Consider the following 13,375-nt stretch of genomic DNA (forward strand, 5'->3'; position numbering starts at 1 on the left):
TAGTTTTTATACAGTCACATCTTTTTTTTTTTTTTGGTTTTTCGAGACAGGGTTCCTCTGTAGCCCTGGCTGTCCTGGAACTCACTCTGTAGACCAGGCTGGCCTTGAACTCAGAAATCCACCTGCCTCTGCCTTCCAAGTGCTGGGATTAGATAGGCAGTCAGGGAAAAATGACAAGGAGAGGGGGACTCCGAAGTGCTAACCTGTTACTAGGCACTGTGCTAAATGTTTCAGTCCATCTAGTCCTTGAAACAATTAGAGGAGGTAAGTATGAGCAGTAGGTCCAGCTTATAGGTGAGAAAACTGAAGACACAGATGTGAGTAAGCAGCACAAACCTTTCTACAGAGACTAAGCCAGGAGTGATGGGATAAATGTTTGTCAGTGTTTCACGACAGTGTCATCTCCCCTTTAGGTTACCATCTAGCTCCAAGTAGATCATCAGAGCGTTTTCTGCTTCCCTATCCCTCACTGCCTCTTTGTGGGTGCTCACAATGGACTCATCTTAAACACACAGCCTTTCCCCTCTACACATTTCTTCCACACTTCACAATGAGTGCTGCATAGTTCGCAGGTTCTCTGTGGATTCTCTTCTTCTGAATCAGACCTGTGGAGTGTTCAGCTCCACTCTCTCGGAGAATCTGCTTAGCCTCTGTGTGTCATCTATAGTCAGCAGCCATGCTGTCTCTCGGTTCTAGGTCAGGGGCCCTGAGCATCACACATGATCCCTATGGCTCTCACCATAGCACACCCTGCTGGCCTCAACCTTTCACACAAGGTAACCATGATATCCAGGCTGCCTCTCTCACTTGTCTTTGTTTCTACCAGATAATTCCATAAAGTGCATTCAATAAACTCCTGCTGCAAAATGACTGAGGATGTTTCGCCTCCCAGACACCCTGCAATGCCACTTCTCCCACTCCACCACTGTCTTGGTCGCAGGCTGAATCTTTGTTATATTTTGTTGGTGTTCCCTTTTTCTGAAGCCTCATGTGGCTTGGGTTCTGCTTGGAGATGTTTTGTGGCATTGGCTGTCCTCTCGAGCACATGATTCACCAGGCTCTGCTGTCACCGCTTCTCATTAACTCTGGACTGAAAACTCCTTGCGGACTGAGTTCCTATCTTAATTACCACCCCGTTCCCATTAACCGTGCCTAGCACAGTGTAATAACAATCGATAGAATGAATGGATACATTCTTTCACACACTAGTAATGAAGGGACAAAAGTCATCCATCTTACATTTAGTAATTACATGTCAACTCTGTGCCAGGCAAATGCCAGGTGAGAAAGGAATGATGGATAAATCAGACATGCTTCCTGGTCTTTTGTCATTAAAGAAAAAAGCCTTAAAAAAACCATAATGGTAAAAATGGGAGATGGTAGGATGGTAGGACTACCTCAGTGGAAGGTAGCTGTTGAATAGAATAATCTGCAGCCTTGATGAAGTCTTGTGTTTAAATATCACCTCTTCCCTTCTTGGATCAGGGCTGAGGATAATGGAGGTGAGCATAGTTTGCATTTTAAAACTCCTCGTGATTAGAGCATACCTTTTACTGTCACGGTCTATTCTCTGAGTAATGGCCGGTTTCTCCACTGGCTTAGCTGAGGTTCCTTTTTGCAGAGGGTTTGCCTTCGGCCATCTGAAATATAAAAGCATGTTCCTTCTTGTGTATCATCTTAGCTAAACCGAGGGGATGGATGCCACACTTCCTGAAGAGCAATGACTTTCTCAGTTATATCCATTAAGTGACAAGTTTGTCCCAGTTAACAAATCAGAAGGGTGTGGTGACAGAAAGTGCGAGCAGACCTATTAAAGTCTCACCAGAAAAGGTGAGGTGCAGATTTTTGTTATGAGAGAAGGCACTAATTTCTGAGGATGTTCAAAATAGACAATGGAATCCCAGAGATCTAGAGAAACATGGACAAATAAGACTATTCTGGGATGAGAAGGATGAATGCTTAGTATGTGGTATTACATAAAGTCCAGTAATCATTTGATTAACAGAGTGAATACAAGCAGGAAAAACCCTCGGAATTCAGAAGGACTTCAGCCCTAGGGAGTGAGAGAGATGAGGAACTGGCAAAGGTGTTGGAGAAGAATGATGGCGGAACATTAAAATCAGTGATGTGTCTTGATCATCAAGTGAAAAATAGCATGATTTATATGATATGTATGTGTATATATTATATATATATATATATATATATATATATATATATATATATATATATATATGGAAAATTTATTATTGGTTTTTAGCAATTACTCTCTTAGATAGCTTTTTACTTGTAACTTTGCTATGACCAGTTTTTGTGAAGTAGTGGGAATCAAAATTTGATTGCAATATTTGTAAGAAAGCACAGGAAGAGAGGAATGAAAAAATTTTAAAATTTAAATTATAAGAATTCTTTTTTGCAAACAGCAGCAAATCATTTGGTTGAAGTTGAGACAAGAGAACTCTTTCTCTGGGTGGAAAAACCACAGCCTAGTTATAAGATTGTGGAAAAGACCTCAGCAAACTGATGAGTCGGGAAAGAGAGAGAAAGGTTGTGGAGCAATGGAATGGAATTTGGTCTATGGGTGAAGCAGCTGGCTTCAGATAGAAGGCATGGCAAGAACTGCAGTTATGTGCAGAAAGCAGTGGACCCAGAATCTGCTGGTAGGCAGACATGGTGGTGGATGATAAGTTCTTTAGTTATTTAGCATCAAAGCTTTTTACTCTCCAAGGACAGGTTTCTTCTTCTCCCTGTCACTTGTGGGATTCATGTCCTTTGCCTTTTGATCTCACAAAGACTCCCTTCTTTCTGTCACCTCCCATTTCTTTTCTCCCTCCTTCGACAATGCTTACATTAACCGTTCAAGTCTCTGGAATGGTCCTCCTTCTCTAACTAATCTTTGCCCTGTGTCACCTTTGTGCTGTACGCAATGCTAACTACCCACACACAGGTAAGTTCTCCTACAACAAAAATCTCCCACTTTGCATTACTCTTGTTGATGTTGGCAACTCTGGTATTGACAGGGTGATTCTGTCAGTGCTCTGCCCCCTCAGTTCCTTGACCTCTCTTATGCAATGTTTTTTCCTTCCACCCCTGTTACCCATCACAGTCAGTACCTAGATCTTGTCATCAATAGCAACCACAGTCCTCCAGAAATCTTGGCTTCAACTCTTCTATGTCCTGGGAATCAGATTCTGCCCCATATGTCCTTCAGGGCTGATCACTTATTATCTTCATCATAATTTTGTTCTATTCAGACTCTCCCCTCTTTGTCTTAGATTCTCTGATGTAGCATTATGATTATTCCCATGAACATGTCCTTGATATGTCTATTCTGACATTATGTTGCTCTACTCCAGGTATTTTGCCATATCAATGAGAAAAGCAATGAATATAAAAATGGCATTTAGAAGTGGGGATATTGTTGTGACAAACCCTCCACATGGTTTTTAGTCTCTTTGGAACCTGTTTTTGAGAAAAATGAGGAAGAGTTTGGGTTTTTGATACTTTAGAATCCTATAAGCAGAACTTAGTAGACCATTTTGATGAGAATTTGGAAGGATCAGAATGCTGATAGCCAAATAGCAGAGGGTCAGCTCACAACATTATGGAGGAGAACAAGAGTCTACTGATGGCAGAGCTGAGGAGAGGGACATCAGAGTTACCCAAGGCCATTGGGATGCAGGTCATCATGAGTTACCCAAGGCCATCGGGATGCAGGCCATCATGGGCTGTAGATGCCGAGCATGTAGCTACAGGATCTGGTGTGTGACCCACTGGATTTTGCTCTGTTTTTGGCTAGATGGTTCTTTACTAAGTACCCATTCTTCCCTTTCGGAATGATGCTTACCATTGGAAATGTGTAACTCAACTTTTAATTTCACAGGAGCATGAGATTTCCTTGAGTCTCAGGAGACAGTTTGGACTCTTGAAGACTGTTGAGAACTCTAAAAACTATAGGAACTTTTAGAAATTGACTACATGTATTTTAAATTATGGGATGAATATGAGGGATGAATATTAAGATTTAATATGATGTGTTTGGATGTCAAAGTAACAAGGAGAGGAGAGGTTGGCAAATCTTCACTATCAATTTGACTGAATTTAGAATCACCATGAATATGTTCTTGGGTATGTGAATGAAGATATTTACACAAAGGCTTAGTAGGAAGGAAGACACTTTCTGAATGTGAGTAGTACCACACCACTGAGTAGCACCTTAGCTGAATAGAAATGGGAATGTAAACAGAGTACTAATAGTACATCTCTCTGCTTCCTGACTCTAGACACTGTGTGGTAAGCTGCTTCAAGCCTCCACCACCATCAGTTTCTTCTCATAATGGTCCATTGCCTTAAACTAATTTCCCAAGATATATGGCAAGGGACAGAAATGCTGGTGCTAGCAGAATATGGAGGCATTCTTCTGCAGCTGTCCTTGATGGTTCTCCCTGTGAATGTAGACCATTATAATAAAATTGCTCTGGATTCATAGATAAAAGCTTGAGTTCTTGTTAATAGAATGTTATGCAGAGTGACCTTGGCCACAGATAAGGCTGGCCTATGTAAATGGCCAAGGAACAATCCCCATTCTTTCCCCAGGACAATGCAGATTGGTATCCTGCCCCCACTCTCTGCCCTCATTGGTTTCAGGACATTATCCTGCTTATTACAAAGTTAACTCACCCCGACAGTACATCAGGTTTTAGTGAATGACATGTTCAATTTGACAAAGCAGGGCAGATTGTTTTGAAAGAGATTCTATTGGTTCATAACTCTGCTCATTCATGTATAAGATTTTCAAGTGCCTTTGTGGTATGGTTACTCTCTTTATGGTGCTGTTTATTGAACAGAAGCTCTCGACACAAGTATCATTCCATATACCAATGTTTTCTTTTTAAAATGTTTATTTTTACCATTAATTAAGTATATGTCTGCATGTCTGTGTGTAGTGTAGTCGCATGTGAATGCAGATATCTGCATAGGAGTCAGAGGTGTTGGGTGCTTGGAGCTGAAACTACAGGTACTTTTGAAGCACCCTTGGTGGTTTGGGGAATTGAACTCAGGTCCTTTGCAAGTGTAGAATACATTCTTAACTCCTGATCCATCTCTCCAGTCCCCAATATTTTTTGATAGATTGCATATTCTTATCAGTATTTGGTATAATCTTAAGTGGGCTTCTTTTGCCAACCTTGAGAATATTCAATATTGTCTCTGAATTTTTATGCTTTATTTCCCTAATTACCATCAAGCTTGATCAATTTTCTATATGCTTATAGGCTCTTTATATTTCCTTTCATGTGACATGACTGAGTCTTCCTGTTAAATTCCCTTTAATTTGTGTGCACTTGTAAAAACTGTACACTACACATGCCATTCCTGTCAATAACATATTTGCAAACACCTTTCCCTAGGGTGTAGCTTGTATTTTTATTATTGTGTGGTGTCATTTCTTGAAAAGAAAAGCTCTTCACCCAAGTAGCATTGAATACAACGACTCTTTCATATAAGGATTGTATACTTTTTATCTTTTATAAGAAATAATGTAATGAAGACAGTTATGATGATATTCTCTTGTTTTGTTTTTACTTTGTATGTTACATTTTAAATTTATAATTTGGGATTAACTTTGTGTTCATTGCAACATTGGGATAAACTTTTTCTTTCTCTTTCTAGATAGACAAATTTCCTAGCATCCAGAATGTTCACTAAAACTGACTTGCTGAGTACAAAGGTATTGTTCTTTTCCAGCTTTCAACTTGATTTGAAATTTAGAACAAGGGTCCATACTACATAATTTTGTAAATAATTTTTATTTGGACACTGCCATGCTGGTTTTTTACATTATGGTCTATTTTGAAACTTTTGACTATGATAGCAAAGTTACTAATTGTTATAGAGCTATCTGGCCTCCAAAACTAAAAAAAAAAAACCAAACCTTTATCGTTTTCTAAAATAAACACATTCAGTGTTTACAAACTTTTGTTACATGTTAAGAAAAATGCTCATTTGCATATTTAGGAAATTGATCCTTTATGTCTATTAGATCATATTAGTTATGTCATCAAGTGTATTTTTTTATCTCTCACTTACTATAGGATGTGTATTGAAATATTTCACAGTACAAGATTTTCCATGAACTAATGATAAATTTTGGGTTTGTGTATTTTTTAGATCATCTATATATGTGAGTGTGTTTGTGTGTGTATGTATGTCTATGTATGTGAATGTGATGTGTAAGAGTATATAAATATGTGTATGTAAGTTTGTATAAGAGTATGTACATATGTATGTATGTGTAAGTGTTCGTGTGTATATGAGTGTGTGTGTATGAGTATATGAGTATGTGTATGTGTGTGTATGTGAGTGTGTGTGTGTATAAAGAGTATGTGAGTATAAGAATATGGGAGTATGTGAGTGTATGTGTTTGTGTGTATTTGTACATGGAGAGGCTAGAAGAGGATGTTGAATCATTTTATAATTCTCCACCTTTTTCTCTTGAGAAAGGGTCTCTCACTGAACCTGGAGCAGGCCAACAGCCAGCAAAGCCTGCAGATCCTCCCGACTCTGTCTTTCCTCCATCCATGCTGGGTTTATAGGTACACACTAGAGCACATCAACATAGACTTTTTATATGGGTCCTGGAGATTTGAACTCAGTTCCTCATGCCTGTTCAGCAAACACTCTTAACCACTGAGCAATCTTCCCAGTCCTAGACTAACTTGTACTCAAAATGATTATCTTTGTTTTATTTTTTAAATTTATTTATTTGTGTGTATGAGTGTTCTGTCTTCCTGTACATCTGCATAACAGAAGAAGTCATTCATCTGATTGCCAGGAATTAAACTCAGGACCACTGGAAGTGCACCTGTGCTCTTAATCACTGAGCCATCTTTTCAGCTCCATTTGTTTTATTTTTCATCGAGGCCTTTCATATTTTTTTCTGAAATGACTGATCAGTCAGGCCTTTCCCTTTTTCTCTTCTCTGAACACAACAGTTGGACTGTAGCAGCACGTTCATCCACAGGCCTTGAAAACTGTATTCTACAAACAGAACCCAAAGAAGGTTCATATTTTATTAAGTAGGTATATAGATTTCAGTTTGTATTTGTCATATCTTTCTCTATTTTTCTACTCTCATTTTCTCAATATTCTTATGTTTTAGATGTGCTTTTTGGGGGAAATCTTGTCACTGAGAGAGGCTGCTAGCATATACGTTACTTTGTTGATGCTTTCAGGTCAACACAGTTGTCCTTTGAGACTGACAGGGGATTGGTTGCATGGCTACATTGATACTGTAACCTGCAGATTCAGAGATGACTGGCTGCATGACTTCCCATTGATACCGCAACCTGCAGACCAAGTCCCTTATATAGAATGACACAATAGTTGCATGCAATTTATGCATCTCCTCACCTCTGTTTAAAAAACCTTTAGAGTGCTTCTAGTGCCTATGACGATATGGATGCCTTCTCAGATGCTGCTCAACTATATTGTTTAGGAAATGTCTTGCTACTTTTTTTATTGCCATGACAAAATATCATGACTACAGCAACTTATAAAATAAAGCATTTAATTAATGGTTCATGGTTCCAGAGGGTTAGAGTCCATGACCATCATGGAAGGGAGGATGGTAGCAGGTAGGCGTGGCACCTGGATCAGTAGCAGAGAGCTCACATCTGATCCATAAGCATTAGGCACAACTATATGGGATGGTGTGAGCTTTTGAAACCTCAAAGCCCACCCCTCAGTAACATACTTCCTCCAGCAAGCCACACCTCCTAGTCCTTTCCAAATAGTTCTGTCAACTGGGGATCAAGTGTTCAAACAGATGAGCCAATGGGGGAGGGGGTTCTCTTTCAAATCACTACAGGAAATAACAAGAAGAGAAACATCTATAAATTTTCTATAGAAATGAACTTTAAAGAAACATTTTTGAGCTATGGTTGATTGGATATGTGGCTATGAAACCTTGGATATGGAGGCTGGCACATACTAAGCTGCTACTATTATCTGTGTGAAGGTCTGAAGTAACATAACACTCTTCCTTTCAGACTTAGAGTTTGTACTGGGAACCTTCTTTGGGTTCTGTTTGTAGAATACAGTCTTCAAGGCCTGTGGATGAACGTGCTGCTACAGTCCAACTGTTGTGTTCAGGGAAGAGAAGAAGGGAAAGGCCTGACTGACCGGTCATTTCAGTCTCCAGTTAGGAGTCCACCATGGTTTTCTTTTTAGAGTACTGGAAAATAGCCAAGGCATAGAAGAGAGCTCTGAGGGTCCACTCTGCTCTTTATTCTCTTAAATTTTGGTCAGATTTCCTAGTTTGTACCTGTTGAGTAGCCTTAGTATTTCAATTGTTCCATTTCCGCTTTCTCTTTGAGTTACTTGGATTTTGAATGTATGTGACAGCTATGTTACTTTTGAGTAACTTGCTCAATGGTTTTGAATGATACTTCTCTCTCATTTAAAATTGGATAGGGCCAGCATGATGGCTCAGTGGGTAAAGGAGCTTGCTGCCAAGTCTGAAACCTGAGTTTGATCCATGGAACCTATGTAGATGGTAGAACTGACTCTTCCAAATTGCCCGCTGAGGATATGCATGTGCTCCCCATAAATAAGTAAGTAAAATAAATAAATAAATAAATAATAGTTGCTTAAAAACCAATCAAAGTGAGAGAGTTGCTTAGGCAAAGAGACCAGTGTTCATGATTCACGGCAGCTTAGATAAGTGACACGTTTTTGTTGTTATTGCTGCCAATATTATTTGGTTCCTTCCTCAATATTTAGTAGGCAATGAAAGCCAACTAAATATACCAGGTAGTGCCTTAGGTACCTAGGAAACATCAGTGACCCAAAGAGATAAATCATGTTCTTGTGGAGCTTGTGTGTGGTAGATTTGTTACTCTGGAGGGTGAGATACTTTAGAGGAGGTTGTGTCTGCAACAAACCACCTGAGATTCCTGTTCCTGGGAGATGCATCTGGCTGACTGGCTGGCCCTTACCAGTGCCTGGGTATTCTGGCCTGTGTCTGGCCTAGGCTGGCTGTAGCAGAGTTGACTAGTCCAGGACAGCTTTGACTCCTCTGCATCTTTTTCACCAGTGAGTAAACATAAGGATGTGCTGCTCTTGAAGATGACAGAGACATGAGAGTAATGATGAAATATGCAAGGGCTTTTCCATCCTTTGTGGAGTGGTTTTCAACATCTTCTTGGTCACCTTAACACAACTGGTCATTGCAGAGACAGAGGAGGTGGAGAGAGTAGGTTAGAAAGGGGGATGCAGCAGTGGTATTATAACCATTTATTATAACCATTAGCATAATCGATTTATGTTCCTGTAAACTGTTTTGTGTACTGACATTTGTAGCTTTGTGTATTCTTGAACAGTTGGGGGCTACTGCTCAAGTCTGCTCTAAAGAATCACAGTGAAGCAGTCTGAGATGTTTCTTTCAGGGTGCATGGCTATTCTGCTTCAGGACCAGCATTACCAACAAAATTTATGAAGTATCATCCAATCCCCTGCAATATGGATAGAGACAAATAAACTGTTAAAGGAAAACTGTGTGAGAGCCACACATGTTGTGCATGCCTATAGCCAGCATTTGAGAAGCTGGGGTTTGCCTGAGCTATACAGCAAAACCTATCATTAAAAAAAGAAAGAAAGAAAGAAAGAAAAAGAAAAAAAGCAGAAGAAACAGAAGAAAAGGAAAAGAAAGGTGTGGGAAAATTATTTGAATCAGCCTCATCCTTCTGCAGGTGAGTATCCAATTTTCCCAGCATCATTTACTGAATATGCTATTGACATATATGTTTTTGTTTCCTGTGTCAAAAATGAAATGGGAATATCTTTGTAGGTTAGCTTTAGGGGCCTCTATTTTATCCCACTACCCTACATGTTGTGGATACTGGCTGGCACTAAAGGAATATAATGTTAAAGATGAAATGTCTAAGTTAGATTAGCCAGCAGTAGGTTGGGCAGGCATGTAGGAAGGAATAGGAACGAGGTGTGTAGTTTCCAGAGTTCAGGGCCAAATGATGGGTCAGGAAGTTCAAGACAGGCAGGGGAAGTTAATAGGTGATGTGAGTGCCAGGAGCCTGTGACATCACCTTGGTACAAAGCAACTCTTTGGCCCAGATGGCAGCGTAGGATGTTTAGAACCTATGTGTGGGGTCAGGAAAACACTTGGCTTGAGAGAGGGACCATATGGTTAGGGTAGATACAAGCATTTTCAGTGGGATACTTCCATCTTTTCTTCTATGTATACTATTCTTGCTTATCCCTTAATGGCCACACACACACCTCCTTGCTTAACCACTACTGACTTTCTTGCCTAGGAGTTTTGTTGATGTATCTTCTTGTTACTGCTTTGCAGAATGGAAGCTTTAATGGCGCACCTCTGCACAGGTGTGTGCTTCGTGTGACTTCATTTAACCTGTGGTGAGCAGCTAGGAACAGTTATGACTCATGTCTCTATTCTCTTTCAGTATCCAGCTATGAAGCACATTGGAATAAGAACCTATATTTCCTGTATTGTGCCTTGAAATTCACAACATTTTCAAAACCATTTGTTTTATGGACCTCACACTGAGTATTGAAACAAACACGTGACTAGCAGAGTACTGTCTTGCTCATTATTTCTGCTTCTCTGCCTCTAATAATGAAACCTTCATTGTCCCAAGTTTCTGAACTCACTGTTTAAACAGAATAATGGCACAACCAAGACAGAAACTCCAAATGAGGGCTTGTTGCGTTGTGTCCATGCAAGGAGTAGAGCTTCTCTTGACTGTAAGTGGACATAGTTGGTTGGTACTCCCAGTAATTGCCACAGATGGGTTAATTATAATTAAGACTAAGCCAATGGTTATAAAATGATGGGTTTCCCAAAGCTGAGAAATAGCTACCAGACTTCAGGTAGAAGAGTGTTGTAATAGAGCTAGCCTAAGACTTGAACCCCAAACCCTTATGTAAAAAATGCCAATGTGATTGCACAGGGACTTGTGTAGGTGGCATGATGCCTCCTCCATTACCAAATTCGTCCCCTTATATTCAAATCCCCATTGCCTCAGAGTGTGAACTTAATGGAATAGAGTCATTAGAGTTACAGTTCATATCAGGATATACTCAAATAGGGTGAGCCCCTAATCCAGTGTGAGTACTGTTCTTATAAAATGGGAAAAACTGGAGGCAGACATATGGGAGAGGGCCATGCAAAGACCGGAGTTGTGCTGTCATACGTCAGGGAACACTTGAGGCTACCAGATGAAGGAAGATACAAGGAAAGGCCTCTGCATAGGTTTATAGAGAGCACATCCTTGCTCATACCTGTATTCATGCATCTAGAGATGTATTTATTTTATTAAAATTTTGATACAAGTACATGTTGTACATTGAATATTGTCCTTTACCTTCTCTTTTTTCACCTGCCACTAGTCCTATTGTTTCCCTAGAGACTTCTACCTTCATGTCACACACATACACATGATTTTATGAATTTATGCAGATTCTAAGAACCACATATGAGAAAGACATATTTGCTGTCCTGAGACTAGGTTAATTAGTAGAGTTTCTGTAGTTGCATCGATGTACCTGAATATGGTATCATTTTGTTGAAAATGATTCCTTTGTGTATTTGCACATTTTTCAAAGTCTATTCCTCTGTGGTTGTCTATCTAGGTCGGTTCTCTAAATTAGCTTCTATGCATAGTGCTGTGACAAACATTAGTGTGCATGTGTCTCTGTGGTATGATGACTGGGAGGCCTGGGGTAAATACCCAGGAGTGGTGGCTGATCTGCTAGTTTGTCGAGGACCCTCCACACTGCCTTTCATTGTGGCTGGACTAGTTTACATCCCCACCAGCTGTTAAGGGTTCCCGGTTGTCCACATCCTTGATAGCACTGTTATTTGTTTTCTTTTTTTTCTTTTTCTTCTTTCAATTTTTTTACTAGATATTTTCTTCATTTACATTTCAAATGCTATCCTGTAAGTCCCCTATACCCTTCCCCCGCCCTGCTCCCCTACCCACCCACTCCCACTTCTTGGCCCTGGCGTTCCCCTAAAAATATGGAACGCTTCAGGAATTTTCGTGTCATCCTTGTGCAGGGGCCATGATAATCTTCTCTGTATCATTCCAATTTTAGTATATGTGCTGCCAAAGCGAGCACTCTTGTTTTCTTAATGACTGCCATTCTGGTTTGAAAGCTACCCCAGTCTGTAGTCCTTGTCATGGCAGCTCTAGAAGCCTACTACATTATTCAAAAGCTGTTGACATTTGGATTCTGCTTTTCAGGATATTGATCAAACTGAGGGATATCTAGTTCTTTATTGACAATCTATGGATGCTGTACCCACAGACTGTCTTTGAAAATTAGTCAGAGCAGCTGTCTTTTGATAGTAAACATCCACCATCCATGTAATAGCACACATGATAGAGGAGTACTGGGTATTCTCTTGATGATTCTTCCTTGTCAGACCCAGAAATTTAACTCCCACATTACCGTGTGAATTGTATGCATTTCTACAAGATGGTCCTCAGTCAAAGTGTTGGGAGGGCATCTTTATCAGAAAAGTTATTACTCCTCTTTCCTTTCACAGTCTGAACCCCTTACTGTAGGGGGACCCAACTCTGTGGTGTCTCTGATGCTATGGAGCTCTTCACTCCAGCTGTGACCACAGCCCTTCTGGTTCTGTCCACTGTCCTTTCCCACTTGCCTGGCTCTTTCTTTCAGAGCTCAATCTCAGTAAGACAGTCTCAGGCACTGCCGTGAGGGGAACTTGGGTTTAGATCTTTTGATTCTCTCTCCTCAAAAAGTAATGAAGAAGACCACCCCTTGAATAAAGGCTAAAACAAGCGAGAGAGAGGATGTGTGTCATGACGGGACCCTGGTTCAGTGAGGCCAGACACCTGATTCAGTGTGGAAACCTGAAGCGACAAGGTGGTAGAGTTCACATGAGTAGCTCCTTTCTTTCATCTGATGTCTTTAGTGTGACATTAGCCAACAACCATGGTTGTCTCTATGGTCATTATAGGTTCCCATAACATCCTCTCATTGATTCCATCCAGAACTTTCCAAACTAAGGCCAGGTGGGCGAGAAGACTTTCGAAAGACACTTTCCCAATCAGGCAAGCTGAAGGGAGCTCGTCTGGCCGCTTGCTCCTCCAGAAGCTGCCTCATCTGCCCTATGTTCTTGGCATTAGTACTCACCAGCAAGACCCACTCAGCCTGACAAAGGAAGCCTTGGTGACCACCTTGCCTCAGGTGAACCCACAGCATTGACAGAGCAGAGGAGGCAGGGCTGGCTGACTCAGACACCCTGGCAACACAGGTTAAATGAGAACTAGAACACTTGGGATACAATAAAGAAGTAAGAGGTTTCTTTTAT

The 13,375-nt window shown here is 40.5% G+C and overlaps 1 non-coding gene across 1 annotated transcript; it reads right to left on the reverse strand.

The window, feature by feature from the left end:
- Positions 1-12,049: 12,049 nt before the first annotated feature.
- Positions 12,050-12,156, reverse strand: LOC115063802. Its single transcript, XR_003843661.1, has one exon. It is a non-coding gene; the product is annotated as a U6 spliceosomal RNA (small nuclear RNA).
- Between the last annotated feature and the right edge of the window lie 1,219 nt (positions 12,157-13,375).

Source organism: Mus pahari, chromosome 3, assembly GCF_900095145.1.
Source record: "Mus pahari chromosome 3, PAHARI_EIJ_v1.1, whole genome shotgun sequence".
Taxonomy (NCBI): domain Eukaryota; kingdom Metazoa; phylum Chordata; class Mammalia; order Rodentia; family Muridae; genus Mus; species Mus pahari.